This window comes from Arachis duranensis, chromosome 6 (genome assembly GCF_000817695.3).
Source record: "Arachis duranensis cultivar V14167 chromosome 6, aradu.V14167.gnm2.J7QH, whole genome shotgun sequence".
In the NCBI taxonomy this organism is placed as follows: domain Eukaryota; kingdom Viridiplantae; phylum Streptophyta; class Magnoliopsida; order Fabales; family Fabaceae; genus Arachis; species Arachis duranensis.
The window spans coordinates 11,026,715-11,051,437 of record NC_029777.3 but is presented as its reverse complement, the minus strand read 5'-3'; the positions used below and the strand labels follow the sequence as shown (position 1 = coordinate 11,051,437).

Genomic DNA, 24,723 nt, shown 5'->3' with positions numbered 1-24,723 from the left:
ACCAATCTTTCTTGTTTTATGCATTGGATCCATATTAATACTAGTGTAAGTCATGGGCCTTTGGACTTGCTTTTCCCCTTAACTCTCTGTGGGCTGAGGGCTCTAACGAGAAAAAGTTTTACTAAAAATTTATTTTACTTTGAAGTTTGAAGAGAGGAAAGAGAGCTAATGAGCCTTGGCTCTAGTGGCATTCTCCCCTCTCCCCACCTCAAGGTCTAGGGTTCAAACCCTAAAGGATGCAATTGAGGAAAAAATGTGATAAATATGTGAGGAGTGTGTGGGTGTGTTGTGTACCTAGGATTGGGGGTTGTCCAATATAATAATATTTTAAATATTATTTTCACATAAAATATTATTATGTAACATAGATATAATATCATTATTGGTAACTAATCTATATATTGCATATTTGCATCAATTATTAGTTTATTACCATTGACGTTGATTGATTCTATAACCTAACATATAAATAAATAAAAGAATCTATCTCCTCTGTTTTTCTATCTCCAAGTTTTTCTCTGTCTTATTTTTTTTTTTTTTTGAAGTTTCTAATTTCAGCACTTGTAAATAGGTCAAGAAATACAAAACATATATAGCAACACATTTAAATGTGTACAATCGACATATCAAAATTACGTATAAACTTGTTATCATTAGCTTTATAAATTACAAGCGATCATCATCAAATAAAATGGAGCGACCACCAAATTTATTCATAAAAATTTCACAATATTTAACTATCAATGCTAACTATTTACTCAAATATAGTTGCTAGTATTTATATTTGTATTATTCATGTTTGACTAATTCTGTTCTCCATATTTTGCTATGCTTTTGCGATGCACCTACTCACCTGGTGATCATCACACCAAATAAAATGCTATCCAAGTTCTGAGAAATTCCACAATTTCAATTACCTGTACTCAAATATGTTTCAGCAAGTTAGATAATGTCATGCATGCATGTCCTTCCTTCAGATTGTAACTTAATATATAATTTCTAGAGAATTTCAATAGAAGCAATACTAAATCAGACTTATTGGATTACCATCTTGAATTATAAAAGAACATACAGAAAGTTAAAAAACATTAAAGACATATAGTTCGAAACAAAACAAGAACAATTGTGTACATTACGGAAACTGATGAAGAAACAAAAGGCAGTTGTCAAGACAATTCTTCTTCATCTTCCATTAGCTACTCCCATGGCTTCCTAATGTCAGTATGCTTAATGTGAGATATCATGGGCCAACATTCTCCAACATGTGGCTCGTATTTTCCATATAACTCAGGGCACTCTATGATTTGCAAGACTTGGAGACTTGTTAGACGGTGGATATCGCTGGGAAGAGACTTCAATTTTGGACAACCGGCCATAAAAAGAAATTTCAAAGAACTCAGATTTGACAGCCATTCGGGCAGTACCTCCAGCTCGTAGCAACCTACAATCACCAAAGTTTGTAATGTGCTTGCATATTGTTGGAGAGAATGAGGCAAGGTTACCATATTATAAAGAAAAATGGTTTTTAACCTCAAGACAGCATTAGTATCCTCCGATCTATCAAGCCAATCTTCATTGGCAATACCGCTGATTACCAAAGTTTCTAACTGAGGAAAATGGTGAGTATCAAGTGGCAAAGACTTTAGATTCGCACAGTCACCAACTTGCAAAGTTCGAAGTGTAGGCAATCTTGTCTCAACAAACAAGGACTCCAAATTATCACAATCTTGGACGCATAAAAATTCCAGACGATTCAACTTTGCAATGTCACTCTCTGGCAAAATAGATTGTTTTGTGGTTATCTCCAATCTTTGCAGGCTGATCAACTTTCTTAACTTTTTTGGTAAAGTTTCAAGATTCGAACACCCATCAAGACGCAAAACTTGCAAATTTTGGAGCATGCAAATGGAGTTAGGGAGCCTCTTTATTCTTTTATTACGACAAAGAGAAATATATCTTAAATGTTTCAACTTACCAATTGACTCAGGCAAAGTCTCACATGTAGAATCTCTTAAATCCAAATATCGCAGGTATTTGCAGTTTAACACCCATGCATTCAAGAAAGCTTCATTCCATACATCGTCCAAGACTAGGAAAAACTTTTGACCCTCAAGCATGTTTCTTAGACAATATTGCAATTGTTCAACCTCTAATTCTTTTAAATTTTGCTGGCCCGGAAGAGCACCGGTAGAAACAAAATTGCTAGCAGCATTGATGACCTTAATAATCAATTGCTTGATATTAAAGTCTTCACACACACACCCACATTTTCAACGGAAAGGAGTCGGTTATCCTTTTATCATTGAAGACGAGCTTAGCAAGAGTGGTCTTTCCCAAACCTCCAATTCCCACAATGGGAATGACAGAGATATGTTTAGAGCCACCATTGTTGTCCAGACTCGGTTCCATCAACAGCTTTATGATCTTTTCTTTATCATAATCTCTTCCTATGACATCAGACTCAACAACATGGGAGTAAGTCATTTCCCTGCTATGCACAACTCGCCTATCAACATCAATTACTTGAAGCCCAAACTTATCCCTATCAGCCGCGACTCTGTCTATTCTCTTCCTAATATCTTTGATCTGAAGAGCAAGCTTATAACGAAACACAAGTGGATTAGAACTCGAGAAGAAGCGGCCTACCTTGTCCTTGGGAGTGCCATAGTCTCTGATGACTTGCTTGCGCAACGTTTGACAGTCAACTTGATCAAGCACGTTCTCAGCATCATAGAAGATGAGTTTGATCTGCTTCAGCCACTCCCGCAGTTCGTGGTTGTGCTCCTGCTTCTGCTCAGCATCCAACAGCACAGCTTTCACATATGAGAGACTGCTTTTCAAGTCTTGGAGGTCATCGTAGACACCAACCACCCGAGACGCTTCTTGGTATGCACGAGAAGCAAGCTTAGTTATGAGTGATTCAGCGATGCTGAAGATGAATGATTCAGCCATGATGGTTAATCTAAGAAAATATGAGAGAGTATGCAGAAGTTGTGAATGCAAAAACACAGTCAGAGTCTTCAATCTTTATAGCAGCTAAGTCTATGAATTACAATTTTAAAATCCAAAGTCTTCTTGGATCATTGGATGCTAATGCAGTTTTTTATTTCACTAGAGTTTAAAGAGTTAACCAATCACATATTAAGAGATTAATGTAACTAGAGTGAGACCCGTGTAGTGAGATCCGCGTAATGCGCGGCGAATAGGTAGATTATTTATACTATATAGTATATTTTAATAAATGTTATATTAAAAATATTGTAGAGAATATATTATAAATAGATTTTAAATTTATTTATTTTTAAAAAAGATGTAGTTTATTTATATTAGAGTTATACAAAACTATATTTTTATTTTTATTTTTTTATTTTTCAAAATGTTATATTAAATTTAAGGAATTTTTGACAATTAGTATGAGAGATTAAGAAATGAATAATAATAACTAATAAGAGTCTTAATATATATAAGTTGTAGAATTTGAATATTTATAACTGAAATTTTTTATAATTATTATTATTATGACACTTTTAATGTATGTTTATTATATTTAATTAGTACTTGATGTTTCAATTGAATAATAATAGATAAGAGTTTTTTGTTTTAATTTTTTAAATTATTTTATTAAATAGCGATTGGTTGATTTTTATCTTTTTTTAAATCATTAGAATGACATCATTAGCAAAAAAAGATAGTTTAAACTCATTGCGGAGAGATTTGGTATCAGTTTTTATGGATTATAAATAGATTGATGAAAACACGCCATCATCACATGAAGCAAAGTCAAGTGTCATCAAAATATTCGTTAAACAAATTATTTAAAACATGTTAAATTAATATCACAATTCATAACATTATATATTTATATGTATTTTCAAAAGACTAAATTACAAATTGATATTCTTTTTTTCATTATTATTTAATTATTCGTATGAATACTATGGGCACATTTTAACTAAAATGAAATCCTTTGTTTTAATACAAAGAGATAAATAATTATAGCATGACCCATTGAACTTTTTCTTTTTTTTTGGATTATTAGATGTGAAATCTCCGACTATGATTATGTGTAATACATTTTGCTATGCACATTTACAACATTTTGTGAACCAAGAAGGATATTACCCACTGATTTACGAGATTTTTTTAGATAAATAAAATAAATATTTTAACTATGGAAATAGATAATTCGAAGAATTTTTATTGATTTTTGTAACATTACTTATCTAATTTACAAAATAAATAAGATAAACATAAGCGTATCTTATTTACACTATAATCGAAATAAGACACACTTAAATTAACGCATTATATGTACACACATATTATGTGGCGAAGAACGAACTCCACATATCTCGTTTACACAATATACAAACAAACTAATTTTGTTTATTGTGTAAACAAAATATAGTACGATAAAAATTAATCGGTTATAAAAGGATTTTCAAATGTTGGTATTCTCCACAAACATCTCAATCCTTCTTCTCTTTCGTTTTTCTTCGAAAAATTTAGTAAAAATGTCTAGTGCTGACCATGAAGGAGCCTGACACCTAAGCTTCTCTACATACTCCCATGTCAGACGCCGGTACCAAGTCTAGAAGTCACGCAAGTACTCACCCACTGGCTCTCTGTGAAAGGTATCAGTAGCTGGTGAATGAGCAACAATCACAGAGTGAGTAAGCTAGCTGAGTGAAGAGAATCGAGAGAAATAGAAGAACAGAAAGAAAGGGGAGAAGAGTGTTGCATTGTGATTAGAAACCATTGAAATTGATACAGAGTCAATTGAGTGATACTTATATAAGTTGTTTTGGGTGTAGTGTGTGTGAGTGATACAAGTTGGTTGTGGGGCTAACAGCTGTAACAAACTTTGCTGAGCTGGCCTAACTACTTGCTAACGCTTGTGACTTCTAGATGGTGGATAGAGTGAGCAGAGATGCAGAGTGATTACATTAACACGCCCCCTCAAACCGAGGGCCTATGATGATGCTGTGTTGAAGACTCTAAGCAGGCTCCTGAACTTGGCAAAGGTTGTGGCTGAGAGAGGTTTAGTTAGGGTGTCAGCTAGTTGGTCTTGAGCTGGGATATGCTTAACAAATATTTCTTTTCTAGTTACATAGTCTCGAACAAAAGATTGGTTGAGAGCAAAGTGCTTGGATTTATTGTGCAAGATTGGGTTGGCAGAGAGCAGAACTGCGCTTTGGTTGTCACAGTATACTACTGGTTTGGTTGAGCACGAAATTCTGATTTCACTGAGAAGATTCTGAAGCCAGACAATTTCAGTCACTGCATCTGCAATCCCTCGAAATTCAGCTTCGGTACTGCTCTTTGATACAGCTGTTTGCTTTCGACTGGCCCAGGAGACCAGGTTTGAGCCAAGGTAAATGCCATATCCATTGGTTGACTTGCGATCATCAACGTCACTGGCCCAATTAGAGTCGCAAAAGCCATAGATCCTGAAGCCTATGAATTTACTGAACCTTAGGCCATATTCTGTGGTTCCTGCCAGGTACCTGAGGATTCTTTTCACTGCTTTCCAGTGGAACTCAAGAGGATTGTGAAGGAACTGGGCTACTTTATTTACTGAGAAGGAGATTTCGGGCCTTGTGATTGTGGCATACTGCAGGCTGCCCACTATGGATCTGAACAGAGTGGGATTGTGGAAGGGGCCATCACCAAAGGCAGATAGTTTTAGGGAGGAGGACATGGGGGTAGGTACAGGTTTTGCATGGGTCATATCTGCTCTTTTTAAGAGATCCTTGATGTACTTTTTGCTTGAGAGTTACTGTGTCATCAGGGGTTTTTACAACCTCAATACCAAGGAAGTAGTTCATTTCACCTAGCTCTTTTAAAGCAAAGGTACTGTGAAGTTCATTCATGAGTGCCTTGATTTCAAATTCGGAGTCACCAGTTACAAGGATATCATCGACGTACACCAGGATGTATGTAGCCGAAGAAGGGGTGAACTTTGTGAATAGTGAGACATCTGATTGAGTGCTTGTGAAGCCAAAAGTTTGAAGGGCAGAGCTGAGCTTTGTGAACCAGGCTCTGGGGGCTTGTTTGAGTCCATAGAGAGACCTTTGGAGTTTGCAGACTTGGACGGAATTTGGTGCCTTGAACCCTTCTGGTTGCTGCATGTAAACCGTTTCATGAAGATCCCCGTTGAGAAACGCATTGTTGAAGTCAAACTGATGAATCTTCCATCCTCTTGCAAGAGCCACACTAAGCATGACTCGGACTGTGGCAGGTCGCACTACGGGACTGAAGATTTGGTCATAATCAACACCTTGACGCTGGTGGAAACCCTTGGCCACAAGCCTTGCTTTGTACTTCTGGACTGTGCCATCAGGATTTGTCTTTATCCTGAAAACCCACCTGCATCCTATGGGCTTAGATTGCAATGGCGGGTCAACCAGTTGCCAAGTGCCATTAGTGATCAACGCTAAGTATTCTTCCTCCATAGCCTTCTTCCATTGTGGGGTTGCAAGTGCCTCATCAATTGACTTAGGTAAGGTATTACCTAAATCTGATGCTTGATTCATTACTGCAGTTAGCACTTTAGGCTTGAAAATTCCACTTTTGCTCCTGGTTTGCATGTGGTGCCTGTTTTGAGTAGCCGTTTCAACAAGGACATGATTGGGAGATTGAGAGAAAAAGGGTTGAAGTGCAGCATTGGAGGGCTGCACAATTGGCCTGATCACCACTTGCAAAGGGACAGTTTCAACTGAATCTACATTTTCAACATTGTTAGTACTTGCTTCAGCAACATTCGGGACTTCACCAGGTATAGAAGGTAATGATAGAGATACAGTATTAGTATTAGAGGGAGGCATATTATGCATGTTTGACAAGTAAGGAGGGTGAATGGTGTATGTGGCTGGAGGGACAGTGGTGGGGTGTTGGGCAGGGTTGGATTGGGGTTGGTTGAGGAAGAGGGTTGGGTAGGGAAACTCTTGTTCACTAAAGATGATATTTCTGGCTGTGTAGATTCTTCCTGATGGGGATAGACACTTGTAGCCTTTGTGGTCAGAGGTGTAGCCTAGGAATATGCATTTTGTTGATCTATGGTCAAACTTGTGTTTATTGTAGGGTCTGAGCCAGGGATAGCACAGGCAGCCGAAGGGTTTTAGTAGGTTATAGTTTGGTGGGGTGTTGAAGAGTACTTCTAGTGGGAATTTTAGCTTTAGTACTGGTGTGGGAAGTCTGTTTATTAGGTAGGTAGAGGTTAGAATGGCTTCTCCCAGAAGGAGAGAGGCATGGAGGCTTGAGATAGAAGGGTGAGGGCAGTTTCAGTCAAGTGGCGGTGCTTGCGCTCAACACATCCATTTTGTTGGTGTGTATGTGGACAGGTGAGCCTATGAAGAATTCCATGATCTCTAAGATATTGTTGAAAAGTGTTGGAAAGGTATTCCCCACCATGGTCTGTTTGCAGGGCTTTGATAGTTTGGCCTGTTCGTTTTTCTATCATGGCTTTGTATTGGAGAAACGCTGTGAAGGTTTGATTTTTGGTCTTTAGGAAATAGGTGCAGGTGTATCGGCTGTGGGCATCGATGAAGCAAACATAGTAACGAAAACCTGACTTGCTCAGCTGTGGGGAAGGACCCCAGAGGTCAGAGAATACTAGGTCTAGAGGCTGTGTGTATTGAGTTTGAGAGGAAGGAAATGGAAGTTGGTGAATTTTGTTGATGACACAAGAGTTACAGGGAGGAATGTTTTTGGTGGTGCAAAAGGGAATTTTTTGGCTGCTGAGGACGGCTTTGGTGATGTTGTGAGAGGGGTGACCAAGTCTTTTGTGCCAAAGGTCAAGGGTGGCTGAGGCGGAGGAGGAGGTGTTATTGGTTTGGCTGTCTTGTGGGGTTGAAGGGTGATTGGTTGAGGTGGATAGAGAATAGTTGCTGGTTTGGGTGTCCTTTCTGGGTGAGTAGGAATTTGTGCAGGGAAGGAATTTTGTGTCTTTGGTACCAGTATGGTAGGTGGGTGGAGAATGGCTGCTGGTGTAGTTGGCTCTATCTGCATCAGAGGCAGTAGTACAAGAATGGTTTTTGGTGTAGTTTGTGCTGGTATCAACATAAGTAGAAGTATTAGTGTTAGTGAGAGCATCAGATTTGGCTTTTGTAAGTAAGGCAGAAAATTTATTTGTAGTGTCAACTTCAGGATGCAATATTGTACCAGAAATTACATGAGTGGAAGCATTAGGATTTTTAATAGCAGCATCAGAAAGCACAATTGGACTACTTTTGGACACAGATACAGGAGAGATAGAAATAGGTAAATGCACACAATTGTATTCATTGCTATCAACTGAGTGCCTAGTGGCTAGAGTCATAAATTCTATCCAAAATGGCCTCGGTTCGAAGCAAAGCCTGAGGAGGAGAGCCTTGACCTTGACTAGTGTGATGTGAGTTTCCTGGTTGCTGTACTGGTGAATTGATTGAGTGAGGGTGCTGATGGAAGCCAACAGTAGGTGGAGGAGGACCATTGTTGGTGGTTTGAAAGTGAGGGTTTTGGTAGTTCTGGTTGAATCTGTGGAAGCATTCCCAGACTGTGTGACCAATTTTTCCACATAGTTGACACTGAGGCCGATTTCCTTGCCACCATGACCTGCTCCCTCGGAAGCTTCTTCCTCTTCCTCTTCTGCCAGGTTGTCCTCTGCCATAGTTTCTGTAGTTTTCATAGGGTTCTTCTGCTGCATATTCATCTTTGGCTTTGCTTGTACCTTGTTCCTTTTGAGCAATATTTGCATGAACCATAGTTAGATCAGGCTTTCGAAATCTTTCATTTACTTCCTCTTGAGCAAACAGTTGCGACTCAAACTCACTAATGGTCATGTGATCTATTCTGGAGTTAACCATGGTGATGAAGGCACTGAAATCTTCATCCAAACCTTGTAAAGCAGCTTCAATGTGTTCTTCCTATGACAGTGGAGCGCCAAGTGCAGCTAGGGAATTGGTTACCTTGTTGATCTTGGAGATGTACTCCATCGCTGGTGCACCTTGCTTCTTGATCATCTTTAGCTGCGCCTTTAACATTCTAATCTTGGATTTGAGTCTGACAGTGAAGTATTCATCAAGTGCCGTCCAAATTTCATGCGCATATTCATATTCCACAACCTTGTTCACAAAGACCTCATTCATAGGAGAGAGCATCCAGGCTACTAGGCATTCATCACGCTGTTCCCACTCTTCAAATTCTTGTGAAACTTTTCCTTCAATTTTGTCTTGATCGGAACTGAATCTTCTTGGAATCGATAGAGCAGTGATGTGACTGTTGAGTCTATTGGCTTTGATGCACGCTAGTGCTTGGCGCTTCCAAGCTTTGAAGTTGTCTTCATCCAGCTTGATTGTTGCTGAAAAGTTTGCTATGGACGCCATTGTTGTTGATTGTGACTGTGAAGCTCGATTTTCCTGGTTTTGTGAGGCGGAAGACGCTGAGTTTTTCATGGATCTTGAACCGAAGCTCTGATACCATGAAAGGTATCAGTAGCTGGTGAATGAGCAACAATCACAGAGTGAGTAAGCTAGCTGAGTGAAGAGAATCGAGAGAAATAGAAGAACAGAAAGAAAGAGGAGAAGAGTGTTGCATTGTGATTAGAAACCATTGAAATTGATACAGAGTTAGTTGAGTGATACTTATATAAGTTGTTTTGGGTGTAGTGTGTGTGAGTGATACAAGTTGGTTGTGGGGCTAACAGCTGTAACAAACTTTGCTGAGCTGGCCTAACTACTTGCTAACGCTTGTGACTTCTAGATGGTGGATAGAGTGAGCAGAGATGCAGAGTGATTACACTAACACTCTGTTCGTGCATAACCTGAGGTGGTACGCAACATCCTACAAGGTGATGGTGCACTCACTCCGTAGTAGGTAAAAAATGTGGATCTCCTGACGCCAGCGCTCAACAAATGCAGTGATTAGGGAATTGTCAAACACGAAGTTTCTGAGTTGTACCGTGTCGCCAAACTCAGCTTCTCTCAGGCAAGGAACAATGACGTTCGACGGTGTAGGAATGTGACTCACCCGCCTAGGTAGTAGTAGGCAGCCTCTATTTAAAATTTTTTTTTTGTAAAAATTTGGATTTCAACCTAAGTTCTCTAGCATATTCAAATTTAAAACTAAAAATATAAAATTCGACTCAGAAATAAAAACACATAAATAACATAACATAATAACCAGGAATAAACAGTAATTAATAACATTTCTTTTATTTATTTAAAAAAAATTAATAAATAAATAAATAATTAATTAAATTAAATTAATTAATAAATTAACTTTTACAATAAATAAATTCGACACCTAACAAATATTAATAACTTACCAACTAACCTATTTTATGTTATTTAAAGATAATCCATTCTACTCATGTGTCAATATTAAATCTATAAAAATACTCTAACTATAATGACATACGCTTATTAATTTAAAAGATGAAAATAATACTAACTTCAAAATCGATTCTCGCAATGTAACAACTATCGTTCAAGCAGTTGATGTCGGAGTCCGTGCGTCAACACCTATCATAACAATGTAAATAAATAAGGGCCAACACACATTTCTCTGCGCCTTCTCTCATACTCATAGGTTTCTATTGTTGTAGGCTTGTAGCGAATGAGAGGAAGAAAGATCATATAAATAAGAAAAATAAATAATTATAAAAATGACCAAAATTTTAAAAGGAATATAAATCATTGATATAAAGATTATAAAAATAAATAAATAAGTAATTAAAGATATATTTGTATTTTTAACTAAAAAAATGGTTTTTTTTAAATATTATAAACATTAATTTTTTTAAATAATTTTGGTATTAATTTTTTTTAATAATTAAATTTTTCTAACAATTTCTTAGAATAATTTTTTCTAATTTATTTCTTTTTCAATAATTTAAAAAGCAAGCTTTGCTGTCAGTGATTCAGCATAGCCTGAAGATGAGTGATTCTGCCATGGATTTGAAAGAAGAAATCAGATAGTAATGTAGAATAAATTGAAGATACTAAAGTAGCTTTAGGTACCACCGAAAGTAGTGTTACTCAACAATGGATTCAATGTCAAAAGTGCATGAACTGAAATACCAAATAGCGTTGATACCATTATATTCCACAACGTGAAACATGCCCATGCAGAAGTTGTGGATTGATTCTAGTGCTTTTTCTTTTCTTTTCTTCTTTGCTTCTTCAGTGTGTTTTTGCTTCTTAATTGTACTTTAATTTAAGCCAAATATAGTATAAGAGGAAAGTAACGCATCTAACAGTAGAGCCTGTCATTATATTTTTCTGAGAAATTCTTACTTAATAGCTTCGAATAATTTTGATAAACGAAAGAGAAAAAAACTAATAGCAACAATGGAGATGGATCATAGATGTGAGAACTTTTTATTTTTGATATTAGAATAGCAATAGTGTTTTTTTAAAATATTGACTGTTGGGGTGTTATTCTCAAATGTGGAAAGTTTAAGTAAAAAAGTAGAAATCAGATTGTCCCATATGTTAGAAGTACAAAAATTGAACTCCCGATTTGTGTTAAAAAAATAAAAAATTTTGAGATACAGAAATCGAACCCTCCTATTTGTGATTTTTGTACATCCTATAATTTTAAACAATACCAAAAATTACAATATTAGAGTATATCACTACTTCTACTTCTATATAAAAAAACAGCACGGTGAGAAAAAAAAAATTACCCAACTAAAACCATTACCATTACTTTCAACTAAATACACAGTTGTTAACATTAAAAACCATAGGTCCAAAAAAAAAACATTAAAAACCATTAAGATCATATATAGTTAGTTAACCATTAAGAATAAAATGGCAGTTTTGGACTAATATGCTCAGTTTGAGTTTATGTTAACCATCAAAAAATAAAATAAAATAAAATAAAATGGCAGTTGCTAGTAGTTACCTATCTCCAAAGGAAGTGAAGCTGTTCATAACTAACTAATATAGACCAGAATTAGGAGATCTCTTTATTCGTCATCTTAGTGTATTGTTCAGTTGTATAAGCCAAAATAGGCTTTTTTATTTAAATAAATTAATAGGAGAACTAAATTACTTGATTCCTCTAAATGGATTTTAAAAACGTAATTCTCCTAAATCATATAATATATAAATCGTTCTATACTTTTGTATTTTAAATAATATATAAATTATGTTACCTTGGGACAATTTATGCATGAAATGCATTATTCAAAAACACATAAATCGTCCCAGACCTTTGTGTGTTACAAAATATATATAAATCGTCCTAGGTCACCATGAATTATGTTTTTTATCCTAAAACTCATTGTCCTAGCACGATTTACGTACAAGTAGTACGATTTATGTGTTACTATGATAAGACACATTAGACTGGGACGATTTACATTCAAAAATACAAAGCTCATGATCATGGAAGATTTATGTGCTAAAAGAGACTATAAATAAACGAGAACAATGTATATCGAGCCATAGTTAAGTTGAGGGTTTTGGGAAGATAGCTGAGAGTGTGTTTTTGCTAGTTCATCACCGGAAAAAATGAATGAAAATACAAGTAAGGGTGTAACGTTTTTTTTTAATGTCTAAATAAGGAAAGAAACAAAGCAAAAACTATCCTAAATCCAAGCGGATGATTTGTTGGAGATCAACACAAGGCTCAAACCAAATAACTTTGGCACCATATTTAGCCATTTAATCCACAGCTCTATTTGCTTCTCGGGACACCCATTCAACGTGAACAAGCCAAGGACGAGATAGAAGCTCCTGAATCTTGTGAACCAAATCTGTTACTTCAGATGAATACCCACTTGTAAGCTCGTGCATGATGGGCAGAATGTCAAGACAATCCGTTTCACATATAATATCCCTCAAACCGCAATCCCAAGCTAAAACCAGCCCCTCCAAGCAGCAAATAATTCACATCTGATGATAGACCAAGGGGGAATGCTTCCAGAGCAACCCGAGATCCAATCTCCCTTAGAATCTCTAATAATACACGCAAATCCCGCTAAATTTGAATCTATACAATCTTGCATCACAATTAACTTTAAAACTATTGCCTACCGGTGAGTCCCAACACAGGCAATTTCGGAGAGACCTAAAGGCATTGTTTCGATTCCTATAAACCTGTAAGTCCTTGGCAATAATTCTGGCTAAGGCAACAACCTTGTGGTCTGTCCAATGGTTGTCAATATTGAATATGTCATTGCACTTATGTCTCCATACCCACCAAAGCCTTGCACCAAAGGACGCCTCATTGTTAGCCAAGGCTTTCCGAAACCACTCTTCAAGAGTAGTACCAGCCGTCGAGTCCAGGATACCAGGATCCAACATATACCAAATTGCCTTTGATCATTCACAGTCTCTAAGGCAATGCTCCATAGTCTCCTACACCTTGTTACATCTCTTACACATATCTAAAGAAGCTAAATGCCGCTTGAATCGAAAGGTCTCAGTTTGTAGAGCATCATGTAAGCCAAGCCACATAGTAAATTTGAACTTCTCTAGAATGTTTGTATTCCACAACCAGTTCTAATTACTATTGGCATTCCAATTTAATGTTTTCTTTAATAACCATCTGTAACCCTCTCTTGCACTATACTTTTTTGTTGCTACAGGCCACCACTCCCACTGTGGCTCCAACTCAGTCAAACTAGGATATCTCAGACCACAAATAAACTGCTTAATCTCATGCGAAATAGGTGTGATAACACTATCAACCTCCCAATACAGCCCTTTCCACAAGTCAGCCACCATGAAATCTGTTTCAGAAATATGTACATAAGGAACAAGGTTGCAAAGCTTACCAAAAGGAGTCTACTCATCATACCAAACTGATTTGTGGACATCTCCAATATTCCAATGAAGCCTTTCCTTGAGATGCCCATAGGCACTAACAATGTTCTTCCAGGTAACCGATGAAGAATTTCTACTATTTCCGTTCATACCAGATTGATTCCTGAGATATTTATGCTTCAGAACCTGCACCCATAACTTCTCACTATGATTTAAACAATCCCATACCAACTTTTCCAGAAGCGCCATGTTAGCACAGGAAGTATCCCTAATACCCAATCCTCTTGCTCTTTTAGGAGTTATGGCAGGCAGCCCTTTGCCAGTCGCTTGGCCTTTCCACAAGAACTGTCTCATCAAGGAATCAATTTTATTACATGCATACTTCGCGAGAAGAGAAATTTTTATTTCATAAACCAGGATAGAGGCCATAACCGATTTAACAAGACAAAGCCTCCCTGCCTTATTCAGCAGGCATCCTTTCCAACTGGAGAGCTTCCTCAAAATTTTTTCAATAACCTCCTGAGCCGTCTTCCTGGAAGCTCTGGCATGACTGATGTTAATTCCCAAGTATTTACCCAAATCATTGCAGAACCGGATGTTAGAGACCCCTGAGAGAACCTCTTTTCTCCTCTCCGACACCCTCTTGGAACACTGGGCCTTTGACTTATGAAGATTTACCTTCAAACCTGACGCTCTAGAAAACAAGTCCAAACAATGCATGACCTCTATTACTTGAGCTTTCGATGCCTTACAGAAAAGCAAAAGATCATCTGCAAACATCAAATGAGAGAGTCGTGGTCCGTTCCTAGAAACCGCAACTAGGTTCCACAAACCTTGGGAAACTCTATGAGAGATAAAACAGGCAAGCATTTCCATACATAGTACAAATAGATAAGGAGACATAGGATCTCCTTGCCTCAACCCTCTCTTTGGATTGAAATTTTGGAGCCTGTCCCCATTCCATAAAACTGCCAACGAAGAGGAAGTCACACAATTCAATATAAGATTAATGGTAGCCTTTGGAAACCCAAACCGGACCAAAGTAGCTTCCAAAAAATGCCAGTCTACCCTGTCATAAGCTTTTTCCAAATCAATCTTGAATGCCATGGTCCCTTTTTGAGACTTGGTGTTCCTCATGAAGTGCATAATCTCCTGAGCAATGATAATATTCTCTGTGGTTCCTCTTCCTAGAATGAACCCTCCTTGCAAAGGACCAATGATCTTCGACAAGAAAGGTCTGAACCTGTTAACTAGAACTTTTGTGACAATTTTATAAATTACATTACATAAGCTAATAGGCCAAAACTCCCGTAAGGAAGAGGGAACTTCCGCTTTAGGAATTAGAACAACGAGAGTATCAAAAATAGCTGCATTCATTGGCTCACCCTCAAAGGCTCGCTTGACCAGTCCACACACATCGTTGCTAAGAGAGTCCTAGAACTCTTTGTAGAAAATTACTTGAAATCCATCTGGCCCTGGGGCTTTAAACGAACTCATGGTCATCATAGCTCCTTTAACCTCTTCAAACGTCACCGGTTCCACTAACTTTTGACAAGCCTCAGTACTAAGAGACGGGCAAGGAAAAGGCCCCATGGCGTCCAGGTCAATATCCTCCCTTGTAGAAAAGAGTTTTTGAAAGAAAGAATTTGCCACCACTTCTAGAGTCGTAGTCTCTGTTGCCCAAGACCTATCCTCCAAAAATAACTCATGAATTTTGTTCCTCTTTCTCCTGATAACTGTCTGCAGATGAAAAAATTTTGTATTTCTGTCTCCACATCTCACCCATTGTTCTCTAGATTTTTGATACCATAACAGCTCTTCTTGAAGAAGGACAACATTTAGTTCCTGATGCAAAACCTGCTCTTTGATCCTAAGCTGTTGATCCTCCCGACTCTCCAGAGTAATTTGAACGTCATTTAAAAGCCTCTCCAACTCTCTTTTCTTAACAAAAATATTACCAAAAACTTTTTTATTGAAGCTAGTTGCATCTTTTTGAACCTCCAACAAACATTTGACTACATCCGGAGCTCCTCTATTCCAAGCTGTATCAACAACATTCCTAAAAAGAGGATGAGTCATCCATGCAGCCTGAAATCTGAACGGACGATGGCCCTTGGTGGCCCTCGGTAGCCCTCTCTGCCATCTTGCACCTAGTGAACAACGGGCAATGATCAGAGTGAAGGCGCGCCAGCACTTCAGTATAAGCCTCCAGAAACATTAGTCGTCAGTCCTGGTTGATGACTGCTCTATCAAGCTTCTTAGCCACCTGCACCCCACCTTTCACCTTCATGTACCAAGTGAATCTTCTCCCAATAGCCCCCATATCAAACAGTCCACAATCTTCCAATGTTTTCGCAAATTGTTCTGCTCTAGCAAGTCTAAACTGCCCCCCTCTAACTTCACTCTGCAACAGAACATCATTAAAGTCCCCTAACACAATCCAATGTCCGTGGATCATATTAGCAATCCTTGTCAAGTCACCCCACAGTTCTTTACGCCGATGTATATACGGATTAGCATACACCGCACTGCATTAACTAGATGTATTGCCCATAGTGATTTCAAAACTGATACATTGATCAACTACATCCAATACTCTCACAGAAATATTTGAATTAGAACATAGAACCCAGATACCCCACTATGACCATTAGCCTTAACAATACCAACACCCTGGTAACCTAGATTATTACAAAAAGTTTTCATCCTCTCGAAAGCAATATGGGTTTGAAACAGAATGAAAAAAGTAGGGTAAAATTTATTCGCTAACTCCTTACTATGAACCCGGGCCAATTTATTAGAGGCCCCTCTAATATTCCAAAATAGAAATCTTAAATCTAAATAATCCATAAAACAATTGTATTGTAAAAAGGACCAACCTCAGCTGAAGTCCCTAACGAGATGATGAATATCCACCATCATATCCCCCTGAGACTTGCTTGTCCTTGTCTGGTTGTTGCCTGGTTTGTCTGTGTCTCTCCACTGACAACCCTTCCAATTCGCTGATTTACTGCTTGCTGGTGTCGCCAAAGCAGTCCGGAGGCGACGGCAAATTCTGCAAAGAAGAAAGGCGCAACCTCTTGTGTCCGTTTTTGATAATGGTAGTGAAAGTCGGCACCGCAACGGAGACAGCTTTGCCCTTCACCCCTTGCTGTTTGGAAGATGCCATGCGTGCTTTAGATCCGCTAACCGATCCGGTCTTCACCCCTGATTCGACTCCTCTCATACGTAGCCCAAAGTCACGGTTCTGGTCCAATTTCTGATTTGAGCGCACCGGCACTTTGTCTTTAGAGGTTTGTTGGGCTGTGTTTGATTGGCTCAATTTTCCTCTTCTTTTTCCGCTGACTTTGGTCCAGCCAGCCTCATTTTCCAAATGCTGGGACCCCACTTCCTTCCCATGCAACGTATCACCTAATTCCTCCCCAATTTCTGCAACTATCACTGAATCTTTGGGATTGCATCCAAATTCAAAATTTTTTTCCTTTGAGGCTTCCTGTTGCTGCACCACCCGAGTCGCCATCTCGGTCACTGATGTTTCCTTTCGATCTATCCTTTCCGACTCTATCGGGGTCATTCTGCAGTCAGTTGCTGGATGCCCGAAACAATTGCACTTGTCACAAATAAGGTGTAAGTATTCATACTCCACCTTATATTCAAACTCATCAACAATCACACTCCGGACCACCGGCAAACCAAGATTAATTTGCACGCAAGCCCGAGCAAATTTTTCCCGCTCCGCCAACTTAGTAACCAAATCCACCTTGACTGGTCTCCCCACAACGGAAGCAATTCTCATCATGGCTTTATCCTGATAGTACCATATGCTCAAACCAGAGATTCGAATCAAAACCATAGTCTCCCCGAAAGTGTCCTCACAAGGTTAAAATCCAGTGTTCATGGCTTGACTGCAATATAGTGACCGAAGATCATCCATGGCCCCTTAGTAAAACCTTCTCTCGATCGTCCATGCGATCAAATTTTACGAGGAAGTACCTAAAATCCACATCCAAGATTTCATATCACCGGTGATCCTCCATACCCCTTTCAAATTGTGAAACATGGCCATGTAACTAAGGTTTTTTTTCAAGAACCTTAATCACAATTGTTTCCTTGTATGATTCAGAAAGGATGTTCCTAGCCTCTTCGGAGAAGCAAACTCTTGGAGGCATAGGATCTCCTTGTTTTTCGGTGACCACTGCCATGGAATCCTCATCTATCTAGAGCTTCAGCCCGATTTATCCCTACAGTTACCGTAGAACCAATAACCTTGTCACGGAACGAAATCTTGGAAGTCACCCTAGAACTAAGGTCGCCCTTACTTGATCCCTCATTCACACCTGATGCAAACCCTCCCACACTTTTCTCCTTATCTCTTTCGATGGCATGACCATCTTCTTCACCATGTTTCACCCTCAAATGCTCTTTCCCGCTCTCTCCTTCTCTCATTCTCTTTGAGTATGGAGTACGTGGGTGTAACGTTTAATAATAAATCCTTCAATGAATTTAGAAGATCTACGAAATAATATATTATAAAAGTAAATAAAATTACAATAATAAATAAATAAAATTCATATGAAGAAAACTAAATAAAAAAATAAAAAATTTTATATACAACATAAATATAATACAATAATATTATAAAAATTAATAAAAATAAAAATAAAAATTTATACAACAATATTATCATATGAAAAAAATACAATAAAAATAAATAAAAAATCATATAAACAAAATCAAATAAAAATAAAAAAATTCATAAAAAATATACATATAAAAAATATAATATAGTAAATTATGAAAAAAAACTCATATGAACTAGGAAGTAGTATGTACTCTAAAAATATAAGATCAAAACACTAAAAAATAATATAAAAAATATTTATCATATAAATAAAAAATACAATAAAAAACATGAAAATCAAAATATGAAAGAGAGTACTAAAAGTAATAACAAAAATTAAAATATTTATCTTGACAGTGATCGAAACAAATATGAAAGATATTGATCGAAAAAAATTGAAACTAATATTACTTTTATTATTTTTAGTACTCTCTTTCATATTTTGATTTTCATGTTTTATATTGTATTTTTTATTTATATGATAAAATATTTTTATATTATTTTTTTAATGTTCTGATCTTATATTTGTAGAATACATACTACTTCCTAGTCCATATGATTTTTTTTTATAATTTACTATACTATTTTTTATATGTATATTTTTTATGAAATCTTTTTTTTTTATTTTTGTTTGGCTTTGTTCATATGATTTTTTATTTATTTTATTGTATTTCTTTTATTCATATGACAAATGTTGTTGACTTTTTTTATGATATTTTTATTATTTTTTTGTTCATATGAATTCTTTTTTTTATCCTTTACTACATTATATTTATGTTGTGTATGAAATTTTTTTATTTTTTTATTTAATTTTATTCATACGAATTTTATTTACTTGATTTATGAACATTCTGACTTGCCTTTTATTATTAAATGTTATACCCTCACTTGTATTTTCATTCATTTTTTCGGTGATGAACTAGCAAAAACACACTCAAGCCATCTTCCCAAAACTCTCAACTTAACTATGGCTCGATATACATTGTTCTCGTTTATTTATAGCCTCTTTTATCACAAAAATCTTTCATGATCATGAGTTTTGTGTTTTTAAATGTAAATCGTCACAGCTTAATGTGTTTTATCATAGCAGGGGCGGAGCTAGGTACAAGCAAAGGGGGCAATGGCCCCCTAATTTTAATTTTTTACATGTAAATTATATATAAATTTCAGTTTAGCCTCCCCTTAAAATTTTATTTTAGTCTTATTTTATTGTGTAAATATTGTTTGCCCCCCTCCAATATTTTATCTAGCTCCGCCCCTATATCATAGTAACACATAAATCGTACTAGGGTCTTGAGGGGTGGCTAGTTGTACGTAACTCGTGCTAGGACAATGAACTTTAGGATAAAAAACGTAATTCATGGTGACCTAGGATGATTTATATATATTTTGTAACACACAAAGGCTTGGGACGATTTATGTATTTTTAAGTAATGCATTTCATGCATAAATCGTCCCAGAGTAATATGATTCATATATTATTTAAAACACAAAAGTCTAAGACAATTTATATATTATATGATTTAGGAAAATTACATTTTCAAAATTCATTTAGGAAAAACAGATCATTTAGTTCTCCTATTAATTTATTTAAATAAAAAAGCCTCTGCTTGTTCTTCAACCTTTCTGTTCCTCTTGGAATTCTGGCTGCCACTTTTCTTTTCTTTCGTGCCTGTGTCTATGTACTTGGTATGTTTTTACCAATCATAAGTGATCATAAAAGAAAAATGTAGTGTCATCTAAATTTATTCAGATATTCCATAATATTTAATTATCAATGCTAACTATTTATGCAAATATGTGACTCAACAATGAAAGCTAATAAACTTCTCATATATGCATGTCCTTCCTTGAGATCATAACTTCATGTCCTATTTAGAAAATTTCAACAAAGACAAACAGCTAAATCAAATGCATTATATTGCAAATGAAGACTCAACTCTAGATATTCAAATCTTGTGTTACTTTCCTCAATAATATTATGACAAATGGAAGTAAATGAGGTGGATAGCATAACACTTATAATGATACCTCGCCAATGCGTGCAAAAGTTGCTGTTTTTTATTCTAGTGCTTTGGATGCTCGGGTCATCCAGATATTACACTTTGCAGGTTTCTTAACACTTTATGGATTAATTAATAGTAAAATTACTTTCTGAAAAATAATATATTTTTTTAAATTCATTCATAATTTTTTTAAAATTAAATTGATCTTTTAAAGATTACGAATTAATCATATTTGTTTTCTAGTCAATCTATTAATAATTTTTTTTAAAGATTGATATTATAAAATATTAATTGATGACATATATAATACCTAATATGTCTAATTGGATATTAACTAAATATATTTATGAAAATTTATTAATTCAGTTATTTTCTCTAATTACAAAAACTATATTTTCAATATGACGTAGTAACTAAATTGGTAGATTTTCGTAAACATATTTAGTTAAGGATCCAATTGAAAATGTTATGTGTCATGTATGCAATCAGTTAACATTTTCATACCATTAATTGTTGACAAAAATTGTGAGTGGAATAATTAAATGACAGATATAATTCATTCGTAATCTTTAAAGGACTATTTTGACTAAAAGAATCTTTCAGAGACATTTAAAAAATGTCTTATCTTTTAGAATGCATTTTTTTTCATATCATGATAAGACAAGACAATAAACAATACATAAAGGACAAAGACACAAAATTTAGTATTCTTGTATTCTGTTAGATAATAAAGTAGAATAAATTATAAAAATCTAATCTATTCTCTCTTTTTTTCATTCAAAAAATTTGAGAAGAAAAATATAATGATAAAAAGTATAATTATGAAAAATTAACAAGAATAATAAAAGAAAAAAATAAAAAATAAGGTATGTTCCTTGTTAGTGTCTCTGTGTCTTTCTTGTTAGGATGGATATAAAATACACTAATTCAGTATCTCTGGACATAATATCTCTGTCTATGTTTCATTTGTCAAAGTGTCTCTGTCTTAATATCCCGTCTCTGTAAATAAACGCAGCCTTAAAAACTAATTTGACTATTATCCCTTACTTTACCGTTCATATTAGATAAGTTTGTTGGCTAATTTTTTCTTATATGATTCACACATGTGAGTTACGTTGGGTTATGGAGTTTTGGAGTGATATACACTGCTGTGACGATGTTACTTTTTGGAATTAAGGGGGGAAGAAATCGGACCGTCCGATTTCTTTGCAGAGAGAGAAAGAAACACAAATTGGACGGTCCGATTTGTGTAAAGCAGGAGTTAGGGTGGACTGAAATCAGACCCACTGATTTCTTAGCTTGAAAAATTTTTTTAATGCGAGAGAACACTAAGCGGATGGTCTGATTTGTGTTCTGAAAAAATTTGAAATGGCAGCATGCAGTCGGACCGTCTGATTTATTTGTTTACGTATACATAAACCAAAATTTCACAGAACTCCCCACTTCTTCTTCTTCATCATGAGTTTCTGTTTTCATTCTTCTCCTCCATTCTTTCAGAAAAAAATAATAGTAAGATTGAGAGTGTTTAATATACGTATATTATTAAGGATGATAGAGTTATCTTGAAAATATATTGTTATGGATAGATTTTATTACAAACATATGAGGGATTTCAATTTGTATGTGAAAATCCATTAGATGTTGTTATACCGTTCACATTGTCATTTGAGGAATTAAAAGGTGTGATTTGTGAAAAGATAGATTCTCAAATATCTAGGAGAGTATCATGTATTTTGTACAGGTATTCTTTATCTGTCTTTGGTGGGTTCGTTCAATTTCAAACCAAATACGTAACGGATGAAGTGAGTATGCATGAAATGTTTTCAATGTATATTGAAAATCGCCACCGAATGTCGTGCATCGACCTGTATATTGAGTTCGAGCAATCTGAAGCGGACCTAAATATTAAATTGGAAGATTATAATAGTGATAACAAGGAAGAATTTGAAAGTAACTATATGAGATTGTTGGTCCATGTGAAGACAAAGATGAAGATGACGGCACTATGAACGCATATATGGCAGAAGTTGTAAATGCACTAGCAAACCCACATCCGTTTTAGGAGCCTTCTTTTTATGCGGTCGTTGGATTTGGAGGCTATGCATGCGTCGGAGTTTCTCCAATATATGAATGCAGGTATGTAAAGAAAGATAACTGTGTGATAGTTTAAAGTAGTAGATCAATAAAGTCAGATGAGTAATATATGTAATCTGTGGATTATAATTTGTGATCATAGCATTTGATTACTTTATTAGTTATTAGTTCTTTATTATAGATTATATTTACTAGTTCTTTATGTAGATAAAATAGTTATAATATAGACTATTATAATTATATCCGTTAAAATGTATTTATCAATTGTTTATATAATAAATAATTTATTACTGTATACATAATAAATGATTTATTATTTATAATATATAGAGAGATTTTAATTGTTAAGATATATATTTATGAATATATATCCTGCGGTGTGATTGTAGCAGAGCTTCTTGCTGTGATGGATGGTGAATTTACGGTGAAAATAAAATTCAGTTTGAGGGAGGCAGTAATCAAGGCAATGAAAGATTATACCATCTGTAGAGATGTAGACTATCGGGTGTATGAGTCGGAACTGACGATATTCTATGCTAAATGTACACAATATGACGCAGGTGCCGGTGCCGGTGGTGGTGCAGTGGTGCTGGTGGTTGTTGCTGTTGATTCTTCTGATTATGAACTGGAGGACCTTTTGGATTCTCTTGAAATACGAGGTTCGACAATTGCAAGTGGGCACCGAATGCTCCTTGGTACCAATGCATGTAAATTTTCAAAGGATAATGTAAATGCACCAAGTCATCAGCAAGAATGTGACTATACCGATTGGTCTATTATATCACCCAAAAAGAGTAGGTGTCGATCCAATCTTGATTCTTAGGTCCAGTTAGTACTTCGCCGTGTGATGCACCTAAATTCCGCTCTTGATTAGGAACGCCCTGGATCAAGCCAAATTGCCTCCTGAAACTATCAGATGCATGCCACTCGATGCATTCGAAAGATATAAGCAGCACCGTGGCACTCCAAATAACAAAATGATGACGGATGTTTAAAGAAATCACGTCTGGCTCAATGCGTTCAATGCCATAAGCTTGCCAAACAAACTGGACATATCGAAACTATCAGATGATTACACAACAATTAATTCATTTACCAAACAAAAGCAGGTACTAATTTTTTACAACGTACATGTCATTCTTGCAGATCATCCAACAACCTCTTGTAGTGTGCAAGCGAATGATATTGGTAAGCATAGTTTTTACGATCCTAGTTACACCACCTGCCGTCAGACAATCTCTTGGTTAACTTATTTTGTAAAAAATAAAATACAATTTCTAGTACTTCTTTCAACGCATACATTAATTCATTTTACCTGTTTGCAATCGGAAACACTCGAGAATTGCCGGAAATCGGCGCAAGAAGTGGTAGACGGATCCAAGCCCAAGTAAGCAATAGTGCCAGTGGACTATCCATCTCCTTGCAGTCGACACGAGTTGCCCTACACAATGATCTATACAAGTGTGTGAGGCATGTCGATTCCCAACTAAACTGTATGATCCCAACAAAGTTACGGAGCAAAGGCAAAAATTTCCAGTGCACCGCTGCACCCGACTTGTCTCCAAACAGAATTGTCCCAAATAACAATATTATGTGACACTTTACATACCTCTGAATGTGAATATCATTAGTCAAGACTATGCGATTTTTCAAACCCCTAAATCACGTCAATTTTATAAAACTTCCTCTACAGTCCGTCTTCTTCGGTGCAACCCCAAATTGGTGCAAACACTCGGCCTCCAAAGCCTAAAAAAACTACTCATGGTCGGTCCGGTAACCGGAAGACCATTTGTCGGTAGACCAATAATTATCGCCACATCCTCCAACGTCACAGCACACTCACCAACCGGAAAATAAAATATGTGAGTGTCAGGCCGCCATCTCTTGATTAGAGCATTAATAATTGCTGACTGACATTGGATGACTCCAATATGGGAAACATGATAAAAACCAATCTCCCGTAAATGCCCCTCAACAATTTGGTTGTACAAATCCGACGGCTTTATGTTATCACATATCAACATCCGTAAACCCTACAATATCACATTTTCTTTATAACTACCTGCATAATATAATTATATTAACAATAACATAATTATCTTTATATGTACATTATAATTACCAGTGTAATTATATTTCAAATATACATACTAAATCTATTATACAAAAATCCTACATTCATATTTATTAGCTTATAACAAAAACTAATTAAAACTAATATATATTTTTTCTTCTTTTAACCTCT

At 36.0% G+C, this 24,723-nt stretch overlaps 1 pseudogene; it reads right to left on the bottom strand.

Annotated features, from left to right (window-relative positions):
- Positions 1 to 1,196: 1,196 nt before the first annotated feature.
- LOC107492613 (disease resistance protein RGA2-like) lies at positions 1,197 to 20,040 on the bottom strand (annotated as a pseudogene).
- Positions 20,041 to 24,723: the final 4,683 nt, after the last annotated feature.